This window comes from Dipodomys merriami, unplaced genomic scaffold (genome assembly GCF_024711535.1).
Source record: "Dipodomys merriami isolate MVZ:Mamm:240054 unplaced genomic scaffold, mDipMer1.0.p SCAF_83, whole genome shotgun sequence".
NCBI lineage: Eukaryota > Metazoa > Chordata > Mammalia > Rodentia > Heteromyidae > Dipodomys > Dipodomys merriami.
The window spans coordinates 5,058,611-5,072,026 of record NW_027206435.1 but is presented as its reverse complement, the minus strand read 5'-3'; positions in this window follow the sequence as shown (position 1 = coordinate 5,072,026).

Below are 13,416 nucleotides of genomic sequence, written 5' to 3'. Positions count from 1 at the left end.
TAGGTTTAGGGTTAGGGTGAGGGGTAGGGTGAGTGGTAATGTTAAGGTTAGGGTGACTGTTAGTGTTAGTGTGAGGGTTAGGGTTAAGATTAGGATTAGGTTTAGGATAAATGTTAGGGTGAAGGTTAGGGTGAGGGAGAGGGTTAGAGTGAGGGTTAGGGTTAGGATTAGGATTAGGGTGAGGGTTAGCGTTAGGATTAGTGTAAGGTTTAGGGTTAGGATGAGGGTTATGGCTAGGGTTAGGATTAGGGTGAGGGTGAGGGTGAGTGTGAGGGTTCGGGTTCAGGGTAGATTTAGGGTTAGGTTGAGGCTGAGGGTGAGGGTTAAGTTAAGATTAGGGTTGGGGTTAGGTTTAGTCTTAGGGTGAGGGTGAGGGTGAGGGTGAGGGTTAGGTTTACCCTGAGGTTTAGAGTTAGGTTTAGGGTGATTTTTAGGATTATGGTGATGTTTAGTTTGAGGCTGAGGGTTAGCGTTAAGTTGAGGGTTCGCGTGAGGTTTAGGATTATGGTGTGGTTGAGGGTTAGGCTTAGGTTGAGGGTTAGGGTGATGGTGAGTGTTAGGGTGAGCGTTAATCTTAGGGTGAGTTTTAGGGTTAGGATTAGGGTGAGGGTGAGCGTTAGGGTTAGGGTGAGGTTTAGGGTTAGGATGAGGGTTAGAATTAAGGTGCCTATAAGGGTGAGCGTGAGAGCTAGGGTGAGGGTTAGGGTTAGGGTGAGGGATACGATTATGTTGAAGGTAAGGGCTGGGTGAAGGTTAGTGTGAGGTTGAGGGTTACGGTTAGCATTATGGTTAGGGTGAGGGTGAGAGTTAGGGTGAGGATTTTGGTTTCGGTTAGGGATAGGGTGAGGATTAGTGTTAGGGTGAAGGTTAGTGTGAGAGTGAGGGTTTCATTTAGGTAAGGGATAGGGTTAGGTTTATCGTGAGGATAAGGCTGAAGGTTAGGTTGAGGGTCAGGGTTAGGTTGAGGGTTAGGCTGAGTGGTAGTGTGAGGGTTAGAGTTAGGGTTAGGGATAGGGTAAGAATTAGGGTTAGGGTTAGGGTGAGGTTTAGGCTGTGGAGTAGGGTTAGGGTTAGGGTGAAGTTTCGGGTGAGGATGTGGGTTAGGGTTTGGCTGAGGGTTAGGGTTCGTGTGAGGGTTAGGGTTATGGTGCGGGTAAAGTTTAGGGTTAGGGTGAGGCTAGGCTTAGGGTTTGGGTTAGGGTTAGGTTTAGTGTGGAGGTTAGGGTACGTGTGAGATTTAGCATTAGGGTTATGGTTAGGTTTAGGGTGAGGATAAGGGTAGGGTGAGGGGTAAGGTGAGGGTGAGGTTTTACATTAGTGTTAGAGCTAGGTTTAGGGTGAGGGTGAGGGTGAAGTTTAGGTTTAGGATGAGCGTTAGGATTAGGGTGGGGGTTAGCGTTAGGTTTAGGGATAGGGTGAGGGTTAGTGTGAGGGTAAGGATTAGGGTTAGTGTTAGGGTTAGGATTAGGGTGAGGGTGAGGGTGAAGGTTAGGGTTAGGGTGAGGGTTAGGATTAGGTTGAGTGTTAAGGGTAGGGTTAGAGTGAGGGTGAGGGTTACGTTTAGGCTTAGGGTTAGGATAAGGCCTAGTGTGAGGTTGAAGTTTAGGGTGAGGCTCAGGGTTTAGTTTAGGTAAGGGTTAGGGTTCGGTTAGGATGAGGATTAGGTTGAGGGTGAAGGTTAAGGTGAGGGTTTGGGTTAGGGTGATGTTTAGGGTGAGGGTGAAGTTTAGAGTGAGGGAGAAGGGTAGGGTTAGGGTTAGCGTGAGATTTAGTTTAGGGTTAGGGTTAGGGTGAGGGTGAGGGTGAAGGCTAGTGTGAGTGTGATGGTGAGGGTGAGGGTTAGGGTTAGGGTTAGGGTTAGGGTGAGTGTGAGCGTTAGGGTGAGGGTGAGGGTGAGGGTCAGGAGGCGTGTGAGGGTTAGGGTTAATGATAGAGTTAGTGTGAGGGTGTGGGTGAGGGTAGGTTTAGGATTAGGGTTAGGTTTAGTGTTAGGCTAAGGGTGAGTGTGAAGGTGAGGGTGAGGGTTAGGGTTAGGGTGAGGGTGAGGGTTAGGGTTTGGTTGAGGGTAAGGGTTAGTGTTAGGGTTAGGGTTAGGATGAGGGTTAGGCTGTGGATTAGGTTTAGGGTTAGTGTGAGGGTTAGTGTAGTGTGAGGTTTAGGGTTAGCGTTAGGGTTAGGGTTAGGATTCGGTAAGGGTTAGGGTGAGGGTTAAGTTGAGGGTGAGATTTAGGGTTAGGGATAGGGTTAGAGTTTGGTTAAGGTGAGGGCTAGGGTGAGTGTGAGTCTTAGGGTTAGGGTTATGGATAGGGTGAAGATTAGGTTTAGGGTTAGGGTTAGGGTGAGGGTTAGGCTGAGGGGTAGGGTTAGGGTTAGGTTGAGGGTTAGGTTTAGTGTGAGGGTTAGAGTTAGGGTTAGGGATAAGGTGAGGATTAAGGTTAGTGTTAGGGTTAGGGTGAGGTTTAGGCTCTGGTGTAGGGTTGGGGTTAGGGTGGGGGTTAGGTTTAGTGTGACGGTTTAGTTTAGGGTTAGGGTTAGGGTTAAGGTGAGGGCAAGGCTTAGGTTAAGGTTTAGAGTGTTGGTGAGGGTGAGGTTAGGATTATGGTGAATGTTAGGCATGGTGTGAGTGTTAGGTTTAGGTTTAGGGTGAGGGTTAGGGTTAGGGTTAGGGTGAGGATAAGGGTAAGGGTTAGGGTAAGGGTTACAGTGAGGGTGAAGTTTTTGTTTAGTGTTAGGGTTCGGATTAGGGTGAGAGGGAAGTTGAAGGTTAGGGTTAGGGTGAGGGTTAGGGTTAGGGTGAAGCTTAGGGTTAGGGTTAGGGTTATGTTGAGGGTGAGGTTGAGGGTTAGGGTTAGGGTTAGCGTTACACAGAGAGTGAGGGTGAGGGTGAGGTTGCGGGTTAGTGTTAGGGTGAGGGTTAGGGTGAGGGTTAGAGTTAGTGTGAGTTTGACGGTGAGGATTATGTTTACATTAGGGTTAGGGTTAGGTTGAGGATTAGGGTTCGGGTTCGGGTGAGGTTTCGAGTGAGTGTGAGTGTTAGGTTGTGGGTGAGGATTTGGGTTATTATGAGGGTTAGCGTTATTTTTAGGGCGAGTGTGAGGTTGAGGGTTAGGGGTAGGGTGAGGGTTGGGGTGAGGATTAGGATTAGGGTAAGGTTTAGTGTGAGGGATAAGATGAGGGGTAGGGTTAGGGTTAGCGTGAGTGTTAGGGTGAGGGTGAGGGTTAGGGTGAGTGTGAGGGAGAGGGTGAAGTTTACATTTAGGGTTAGGGTTAGGGTGAATGTTAGGATGATAGTGAGGGTTCGGGCGAGGGTGAGGTTTAGGTTTAGATGAGGATTAGGTTTAGCCTTAGGATAAGGGTTATGGTTAGGTTAAGGTTTAGGGTGAGGTTCAGTGTGAGGATGTGGGTTAGTATTAGTGTTAGGGTTAATGTAAGGGTAGGGTGAGGGTTAAGGTTAGGGTTAGGTTTAGGCTGAGGGTGAGGTTGAAAGTGAGGGTGAGGGTTAGGGTTAGGGTGAGGGTTAGGGTTATGATTAGGGTGAGGGTTAGATTTAGAGTGATGTTTAGTATGAGGGTGAGGGTTCCTGTTAAGGTTAGCGTTAGGGAACGCTTAGGGTTAGGATTAGGATGAGATTTAGGGTGAGGGGTATGTTTAAGTTTAGGGTTAGGGTTAAGGTTAGTGTGAGGGTAAGGGTTAGGGTTAGAGTTAGGGTTAGTATGAGGATAAGTGTTAGGGTGAGGATTAAGTTGAAGGTGAGTTTTAGGGTTAGGATAAGGGTTAGGGTTAAGATTAGGCTGATGGTGACAGTGAAAGTGAGGGTGAGTGTTAAGATTAGGGTTAGGGTTAGGGTTAGTGTTAGGGTTAGTGTGATGGTGAGGGTAAGTTTGAGGGTGAGGGTTAGAAAGAGGGAGAGGTTGAGGGTGATGTTTAGGGTTAGGATTAGTGTTAGGTTGAGTTTTAGGTTTAGGTTTAGGGTTGGGATTATGTTTATTGTTAGGGTTACGGTTAGGGTGAGGGTGAGGGTTAGGGTTAGTGTTAGGTTTAGGGTGAGGGTGAGGGTGAGGGTTAGGATTAGGAACAGGGTTAGGCTTAGGGTTAGGCTGAGGTTGAGGGTCATGGTAAGGTTGAAGTTTAGGGTTAGGCTTAGTGTTAGGGTTCGGGTGAAGGTTACGGTTAGTGTGAGGGTTATATTTAGGGTTAGGGTGAGCGTAAGTGTTAGGGTGAGGGTTAGGGTGAGGGTGAGGTTTAGGGTTAGGGTTAGGTTTAGGGTGAACTTTAGCGTTTGGGTGATGTTTAGGGTGAAGGAGAGGGTTAGGGTAAGGAGTAGGGTTCAGGTGAGGGTGAGGGTTCGGGTGAGGGTGAGGGTTAGGGTGTGGGTGAGGATTAGGTTTAGGGTGAGGGTTCACGTTAGGGTTAGGGTTAGTGTGAGGGTGAGGGTTATGGAAAGTGTTAGGGTTTGGTTGAGGGTTACGCTTAGGGTTAGGGTTAGGGTGAGGGTTAGGGAGAGGGGTATGGTTAGGGTTAGGGTGAGATTTAGGGTGAGTGTGAGGGTTAGGGAGAAGTTGAGGGTGAGGGTTAGGGTTAGGGATAGGGTTAGAGTTAGGGTGACTTTGAGGGTTAGGGTGTGTTTTTGGTTTAGGATTAGGGTTAGCTTAAGGGTTAGTGTGAGTGTTAGGGTGAGGATGAGGGTTCAGGTGATGGTGAGAGTTAGGATTTGGGTGACGGTTAGGTTTAGGGTTAGGATTAGTGTTAGAGTTAGGGTTAGGGTTATGGTGAGGGTTAGGGTTAGGGTTAGGTTTAGGGTGAGGTTGAGGGTGAAGGTGATGGTTAGTGTTAGGATTAGGTATAGGGTTAAGTTGAGGATGAGGGTTAGGCTGAGGGTTAGTGTTAGGGTTAGGGTTTGGCTTATGCTGAGGGTTATTGTTAGGGTGAGGTTTAGGGTCAAGGTGAGGGTTAGGGTTAGCGTTACGGTTAAGATGAGGGTTAGGGTGAGGGTTAGGGTGAGGGTTAGGGTGAGGGTTAGCTTTAAGGTGAGGGTTAGGGTGAGGATGAGGGTTAGTGTTAGGATTAGGGTTAGGGTTTTGTGAGGGTGAGGGTGAGGGTGAGGGTTAGGGTTAGGGATAGTGTGAGGGTTATGTTTTGGGTGAGGGTTAGGTTGAGGGTGAGGTGTAGGGTTAGCATTAGGAATAGGGTGAAGTTAGGGTGAGGGTTAGGGTTAGGCTAAGGGGGAGGGTTAGGGTTAGGTTTAGGATGAAGGTTACGGTTAGGGTGATGTTTATGGTGAGGGTGAGTGTTAGGGTGAGGGTGAGGGTGAGGGTTAGGTTTTGGGTTAAGTTTAGGGTTAGGGTGAGGGATAGGGTGAGGATTAGGGTTAGGGTTACAGTTATGGTGAGGGTAAGGGTTAGGGTGAGGTTTAGGGTGAAGGTGAGGGTTAGGGTTAGGGTTAGCGTTAGGTTTAGGATGACGTTTAGGGTGAGGGTTAGGGTTAGGGTGCGGGTGAGGGTGAGGGTGAGGTTCAGTGTTAGGATTAGGGTTAGGGGTATTGTGAGGGTGAGGGTGAGTATGAGGGTTAGGGTTAGGGTTAGTGTGAGGGTTAGGGTTAGGGTTACGGTAAGGGTTAGGGTGAGGGTCAGGGTGAGGCTTAGTGTTAGGTAGAGGGTTAGGTTTAGGCTGAGGGGTAGGGTTAGGGTGATGTTTATTGTGAGGTTTCGGGATCGGGTTCGGGTTAGGGTTAGGGTAAGGTTTAGGGTTCTGGTGAGTGTGAGGGTTAGGGTGTGGTTGAGGCTTTGGGTTAGGTTGAGTGTTAGGGTGACGGTGAGGGTTAGGGTGAGGTTGAGGGTTAGGGTTAGATTTAGGGTGAGTGTTAGGGTTAGAGTGAGTGTTAGGGTGAGGGGTAGATTTAGGTTTAGGGTGAGGGTTAGGTTTAGGATGAGGGTTAGAGTTAGGTTTAGGGTAGGGTCAGGGTTATTGTGAGGGTTAGGTTGAGGGTGAAGTTGAGGGTGAGGGTTTAGTTTAGGTAAGGGTTAGGGTTAGTGTTAGGGTGAGTATTAAGGGAGGGTGAGGTTTAGGTTGAGGGGTAGGGTTAGGGTGAGGGTTAGGTTTAGGGTTAGGGTTAGGGTTAGAATGATGTTTAGTATGAGGGTGAGAGTTAATGTTAGGGTTAGCATTAGGGAAAGGGTTAGGATTAGGGTTAGTGTGAGGGTTAGGGTGAGAGGTAGGTTTAGGTTTAGATTGAGGGTTAGGTTTAGTGTGAGGGTAAGGTTTAGGGTTAGAGTTTGGGTTAGTGTGAGGATAAATGCTAGGGTGAGTGTTAGGGTGAGGGTTAGGGATAGGGTTAGGGTTTGATTTGGGGTGAGGGTTAGGGTTAGGGTGATGTTTAGGGTGAGGGTGAGGGTTAGTGTGAGGGTGAGGTTGAGGGTTAGGGTGAGGGTGAGTGTGAGGGTTAGGTTTAGGATTAGGGTTAAGTAAAGTGTTAGAGTTAGGGTGAGGTTTAGGTTTAGTGTGAGGGTTAGAGTGAGGGTAAATATTAGGGTGAGGGTTAGAGTGACAGTGAGTGTTAGGATTAGCGTGAGTGTTAGTGTGAGGGTTAGGATGAGAGTTAGGGTGAGGGTGAGGTTGAGAGTTAGGTTGAAGGTGAGGGTGAGGGTGATTGTTATGATTAGGGTTATGGTTTGGGTGAGGGTGAGGATTAGGGTTAGGGTGATGGTTAGGGTTATTGTTAGAGTTAGGGTTAGGGTGAGGGTGTGGGTTAGGGTTAGGGAAAGGATGAGGGTAAGTTTTACGGTGATGGTTAGGGTGAGGATAAAGTTTAGGGTTAGGCTGGAGTTGGGGGTGAGGGTTAAGGTTAGGGTTAGGGTGAGGATGAGGGTTAGTTTAGGGTAAGGATTAGGATTAGGGTTAGGGTGAGGGTTAGGCTGAGCTTGATGGTTTGGGTGAGGGTGAGGTTTAGGGTTAGGTTTAGGGGTGAGGGTTATGGTTAGGTTTAGATTGAGCGTTAGGGGTAGTATGAGTGTTAGGGTGAGGGTGAGGTTGAGGGTGAACTTTAGGGTGAGGGTGAGGAAGAGGCTGTGGGTTAGCGTTAGGATTAGGGTTAGGGTGAGTTTTAGGGTTAGGGTTAGGGTTATTGTTAGGATTAGGGTTAGCATGAGGGCTTGGTTAAAGATGAGAGTTAGGGTTAGGGATAGGATAAGGTTTAGGGTTTTGGGTGAGGGTTTGTGTTAGGTTTAGGGTGAGGGTTCGGTTAGGGTGATGTTTAGTTTGAGGGTGAGGGTTAGGGTGAGGGTGAGGGTGAGCGTGATTCTTAGGGTGAGGATGAGTGTGAGGGTTAGGTTTAGGATTAGGGTTAGGTTAAGGGTTAGAGTTAGGGTGAGGGTTAGGTTTAGTGTGAGGGTTAGGTTTAAGTTTAGGTTGAGGGTAAATATTAGGCTGAGGGTTAGAGTGAGAGTGAGTGTTAGGATTCGCGTGAGTGTTAGTGTGAGGGTTAGGACGAGAGTTACGGTTAGGGTGAGGGTGAGGTTGAGGGTGAGAGTGAGTTTTAGGGTTAGGTTTATTGTGAAGGTTAGTGTTAGGGTGAGGGTTAGGTTTAGCGTGAGGTTTAGGGTTAGGGTAAGGGTTAGGTTGAGGGTTAGAGTTAGGGGTAGGGTGAGGGTCAGGGTGAGGTTTAGGGTTAGGCTGAGGGTTAGAGTTAGGGTGAGGTTTAGGGTTAATGTTAGGGTGAGACTTAGGGTTAGTGTGATGTTTATTGTGAGGGTGAGGGTTAGGGTGAGGGTGAGTGTTCGGGTGAGGGTGAGGGTTTGGGTGATGGTGAAGTTTAGGGTGTGGTTGAGGCTTAGGGTTAGAGTGAGTGTTAGGGTGACGGTGAGCATTAGGGGAGGGTGAGGGTTAGGTTTAGGGTTAGGGTTAGGGTGAGGGTTATAGTTAGATTTATGATTAGGGTGAAAGTTAGGTTTAGGTGTCGGGATAGGGTTAGGGTTAGGGTTTAGGGTTAGGGTTAGGGTTAGGGTTAGTGTGAGGGTGAGGGTAAGTGTTAGCGCTAGGGTTAGGGTTAGGGTGAGGGTGAGGGTTAGGGTTAGGGTTATGGTGATGTTTAAAGTGAGGTTGAGGGTTAGTGTGAGGTTTAGTGTGAGTGTGAGTGTGAGGTTGAGGGTGTGTGTGAGGGTGAGGTTGAGGGTGAGGGTTAGGGTTAGTGTTAGGGTGAGGGTTAGGGTTAGGGTTAGGATTAGGATTAGGGTTAGGGTTAGGCTGAGGGTGAGGGTGAAAGTGAGGGTGAGGGTTAGGGTTAGAGTGAGGATTAGCGTTAGTGTGAGGGTTAGGGGAGGGTGAGGGTTTGGTTGAGTGGTAGGGATAGGGTGAGGGTTAGGGTTATGATTAGGGTGAGGGTTAGCATTAGAGTGATATTTAGGATGAGGCTGAGGGTTACTGTTAGGGTTAGCGTTAGGGAAAGAGTTACGATTAGGATTAGGGTGAGGTTTAGGGTGATGGGTTGTTTTGTGGTTAGGGTGAGGTTTAAGGTTAGTGTGAGGGTAAGGTTAGGGTAAGAGTTAGTATTAGTGTGAGGATAAGTGTTAGGGTGAGGATTAGGTTGAGGGTGAGTTTTAGGGTTAGGATTAGGATTAGGGTTAGTGTTAGACTGATGGTGACAGTGAAAATGAGGGTATGGGTTAGGGTTAGGGTGAGGGTTAGGGTTAGTGTTAGGTTTAGTATGATGGTGAGTGTGAGCGTGAGGGTGACGGTTAGAATGAGGGTGAGGTTGAGGGTGATATTTAGGGTTAGGATGAGGGTTAGGTTGAGTTTTAGGGTGAGGTTTAGGGTTAGGGTTAGGCTTATTGTTAGGTTTAGGGTTAGGGTGAGGTTGAGGGTGAGGGTGAGGGTTAGCGTTAGAGTGAGGGTTAGGGTCAGGGTGAGGGTGGTGTAGATGGTTAGGGTTAGGATTGGCGTTAGGGTTAGGGTAAGGTTGAGGGGGAAAGGGAGGTTTAGGGTGAAGGTTAGGGTGAGGGTGAGGGCTAGGGTGACGGTGAGGGTGAGGGTTAAGGTGAGGGTGAGGGTTTCGGTAGGTAAGGGTTAGGATTAGGGTTAGTTTTAGGTTGAGGGTGAGGGTGAGGGTTAGGATTAGGAATAGGGTTAGCGTTAGTTTTGGGCTGAGGTTGAGGGTCAGGGTGAGGGTGAAGATTATGGTTATTGTTAGGGTTAGGGTAAAGATTACGGCTAGTATGAGTGTTATTGTCAGTGTTTGGGTTAGGGTTAGGGTTAGGGTGAGGGTAAGGGTTATGGTGATGGTGATGGTTAGGATTAGGGTTAGGGTGAGGGTTAGGTTGACAGTGAGGGTTAGGGTGAGGGTGAGTGTTAGGTTTAGTGTAGGGTTAGGGTGAATGTTAGAGTTAGGGTTTGGGTTAGGGTGAGAGTTAGGGTGAGGTGTCGGGATACGGTTAGGGTGAGGTTTAGGGTTAGGGTGAGGGTTAGGGTTAGGGTTAGGCTTAGGGTTAGTGTGATGATAAGGGTTATGCTGAAGGTTAGGGTGAGGGGGAGGGTTAGTGTTAGTGTTAGGGTTAGGGTTAGGGTGAAGGTTAGGATTAGGGTTTCGTTTAGGGTTAGGTTTAGGGTGAGCGTTAGGTTTAGGGTCATGCTTAGGGTGTGACTGAGGGTTAGTGTGAGGGTGAGGGTGAGGGTGAGGGTGAGGGTGAGTTTGAGGGTTAGGGTTAGGGTTAGGATGAGGGTTAGGGTTAGGTTTAGGGGGAGGGGCAGGATTAGGGTTAGGATTTGGGTTAGGGTTAGGCTGAGGGTGAGGATGAAAGCGAGGGTAAGGTTTAGGGTTAGGGTTAGGGTGAGGGTTAGGGTTAGTATGAGGGTTAGTGTGATGGTGAGGGTCAGATGAGGGTGAGGTTTAGAACGAGGGTGAGGGTTAGGGTGAGAGGTAGTGTTAGCATTAGAGTTAGGGTGAGGGTGACGGTTAGAATGAGGGTTAGGGTTAGGGTTAGGGTGAGTGTGAGGGTGAGGGTTAGTGTTAGGATTAGGGTTACGGTTAAGGTGAGGGTCAGGGTTAGGCTGAGGGTTAGGGTTAGGGTAATGTATATTGTGAGGATGAGGGTTAGGGTGAACATGAGTGTTGGGGTGAGGGTGAGGGTTCGGGTGAATGTGATGGTAAGGGTGTGGTTGAGGGTTAGGGTTAGGGTGAGGGTGAGGGTTAGGGTGAGGGTTAGGGTGAGGGTGAGGATTTGATTTAAGGTTAGAGTTATGGTGAGATTTAGGGTTCGGGTTAGGGTTAAGATTAGGGTGAGAGTTACGATGAGGTGTAGGGATAGGATTAGGGTGATGTTTATTGTGAGGGTGAGGGTTAGGGTGAGGGTGACTGTTCGGTTGAGGGTGAAGGTTCGGGTGAGAGTGAAAGTTAGGGTGTGGTTGAGAGTTAGGGTTAGGGTGAGTGTTAGGGTGACCGTGAGGGTTAGGGTGACCGTGAGGGTTAGGGTCAGGGTGAGGGTTATAGTTATGGTTAGGGTTAGCGTGAGAGTTACATTGAGGTGTCGGGATAAGGGTTAGGGTGAGGGCTAGGGTTAGGGTTAGTTTTAGTGTGAGGATAAGGGTTAGGGTGAAGGTTAGATTGAGGGTGAGGGTTAGGGTTAGCGTTAGGTTTAGGGTTAGGGTTAGGGTTAGGGTGAGGTTAGATTTAGGGTTAATTTGAGGGTTAGAGTTAGGCTGATGTTTAAGGTGAGGTCGAGGGTTAGTGTGAGGGAGAGTGTGAGGGTGAGGGTTAGGTTGAGGGTGCATGTGAGGGTGAGGCTGAGGGTGAGAGTTAGGTTTAGGCTTAGGGTGAGGATTAGGATTAGGTTTAGGGTTAGGGTTAGGCTGAGGGTGAGGGTGAAATTGAGGGTGAGTGTTACGTTTGGGGTGAGGGTTAGGCTTTGTGTGAGGGTTGGGGGAAGGTGAGGGGTAGGTTGAGGGGTAGGTTTAGGGTGAGGGTTAGGGTTGTGATTAGGGTGAGGATTAGCGTTAGAGTGATGTTTAGGATGAGGGTGAGGGTTACTGTTAGGGGTAGCGTTAGGGAAAGTTTTAGGGTTATGGTTAGGGTTAGGATTAGGGTTATGGTGAAGGGTGGATTTAGGGTTAGGTGAGTGTTAGGTTTAGGGTTAGGGTTTGGGTTAGGTTGAGGGTAAAGTTTAGGGTGAGGGTTATGGTGAGGGTGTGGGTTAGGGTTAGGGTGAAGGTTAGGATGAGAGTTAGGTTTAGGGTTATGTTTAGGCTTAGGATGAGGGTTACTGTTAGGGTTAGTTTTAGGGTTAGGGTTAGGGTTAGGTTTAGTGAGAGGATAAGTTTTAGGGTGAGGGTTAGGGGGAGGGTGAGGGTTAGGGTTAGCGTTAGGTTTAGGGTGAGGTTTAGGATTAGGGTGAGGTTGAGGGTGAAAGTTAGGGTGATGTTTAGGGTTAGGTTGAGGGTTAGTATGAGGGTGAGGATGAGGGTTTGGGTGAGGGTTAATTTTAGGGTTCAGGTTAGGGTGAGGTTTACGGTTTGGGTGATGTTTAGGGTGAAGGTTAAGGATCGGGTTCGGTTTTGGGTTCGGGTTCGGGTTCGGCTGAGGGTGTGGGTGAGGATTAGGGTTAGGTTGAAGGTTAATCTTAGGTTTAGGATTAGTGTGAGTTTTAGGGTTAGGGTTAGGGTTAGGGTTAGGGTTAGGGTGAGGGTTAGTGAGAGGGGTAGGTGTAGGAATAGAGTGAGTTTTAAGGTGAGTGTGAGATTTGGGGTGAGGGTGAGGGTGAGGGTTAGGTTTAGGGTTAGGGTGAGTTTGATGGTGAGGGTGAGCGTTAGGGTTAGGATTAGGTATAGGGTGAGTTTTAGGGTTAGGTTTATGGTTACAGTTATGATTATTGTTAGGGTTATGGTTAGGGTTAGGGTGAGGGTGAGGGTGAGGGATTCGGATAGGTAAGAGTTAGGTTTAGGGTGAGGATTAGGGTGAGGTTGAGGGTTAAGCTGAGTTTAGGTTTAGGGTGAGGGTTAGGGATAGGGTTACGGTGAGGGTTAGGTTTAGGGTGATGTTTTGGGTGCAGGTGAGATTCAGGGTGAGGGTCAGGGTTAGGGTTAGCGTTAGGTTGAGGGTTAGGGTTAGGGTGATGTTTATTTTGAGGGTGAGGTTTAGGGTTTAGGTGATTGTTCGGGTGAGGCTGAGGGTTAGGATGAGTGTGAGGGTTAGGGTTAGAGTTAGGGTGAGGGTGAAGGTTATGTTGAGCATGTGGTTTAGGATTAGGGTTAGGTTTAGGTTTAGGATTAGGGTTAGGGTTAGGGTTAGGTTTAGGGTGAGAGTAAGGTTTAGGGTGATGTTTAAGGTGTGGGTGAAGGTTAGGGTTAGTGTGAGGGTTAGGTTTAGGTTTAGGGTTAGAGGTAGGGAGAGGGTAAGGGTTAGGGTTAGGGTGATGGTGAGGGTGAGGGTTTCGGTAAGGGTGAGGTGAGTGTAAATGGTAGGGTGAGGGTTAGGGTGAGGGTGAGGGTTAGGGTTATTTTTAGGTTTTGGATTAGGGTGAGGTTGAGAGAGATGGTTAGTGGTTAGGGTTAGGGTTAGGGTTAGGGTTTGGGTTAGTATTAGGGTGAGGGTGAGGTTGAGGGTGAGGGTTAGGGTTAGGGTAAGGTTAAGGTTAAGGGTTAGGGTGAAGTTTTGGGTAATGGGGATTGTTAGGTTTAGGGTTATGGTTAGGGTTATGTTTAGGCTAAGGGGTAGGGGGAGGGAGAGGTTGAGGGTAAGGGTTAGGTTTAGGGTTAGGGTGAGGCCTAGGGTGAGTGTGTAGGTTAGTGTGAGTGTGGAGATGAGGGTTTCATTTACCTTAGGGTTAGGGTTAGGGTGAAGTTTAGGTTGAGGTTGAGGGTTAAGCTGAGGTTAGGGTTAGGGTGAGGGTTTGCGTTAGGCTTATGGTGAAGGTTAGGCTTAGGGTGATGTTTAGGGTGAGGGTGAGCGTTTGGTGAGGGTGAGGATGAGGGTGAGGGTGAGGGTAAGGGTGAGGGTTAGTGTTAGCGTTAGGTTTAGGGTGAGGGTGCGTATGAGGGATAGGATTAGGAATAGGGTTAACCTCAATCTTAGGCAGAGGGTATGGTTTAGGGTGAGGTTAAGTGTGAGGGAGAGGGTTAGGTTTATGGATAGGTTTAGCCTGAGGGCTAGGCTGAGGAGAGGGTTAGTGTGAGGGTTAGTGCGAGGGATTCTTTTAGGCAATGGTTAGGGCTATGGTGAGGATTAGCGTGAGGTTGAGGGTTAGGTTGAGGGTTATGGTTAGGGTGAGGGTAAGGGTTAGGTTTAGGGTAAGGGTTAGGGTTTGGGTGATGTTTAGGGTGAGGGTGAGTGTTAGGTGAGGATGAGTGTTCGGGAAGGGTGAGGGTTCGGGTGAGGGAGAGGGTTAGGGTGTGGGTGAGGATTAGTGTTAGGGTGAGGGTTAGTGTTAGGGTTAG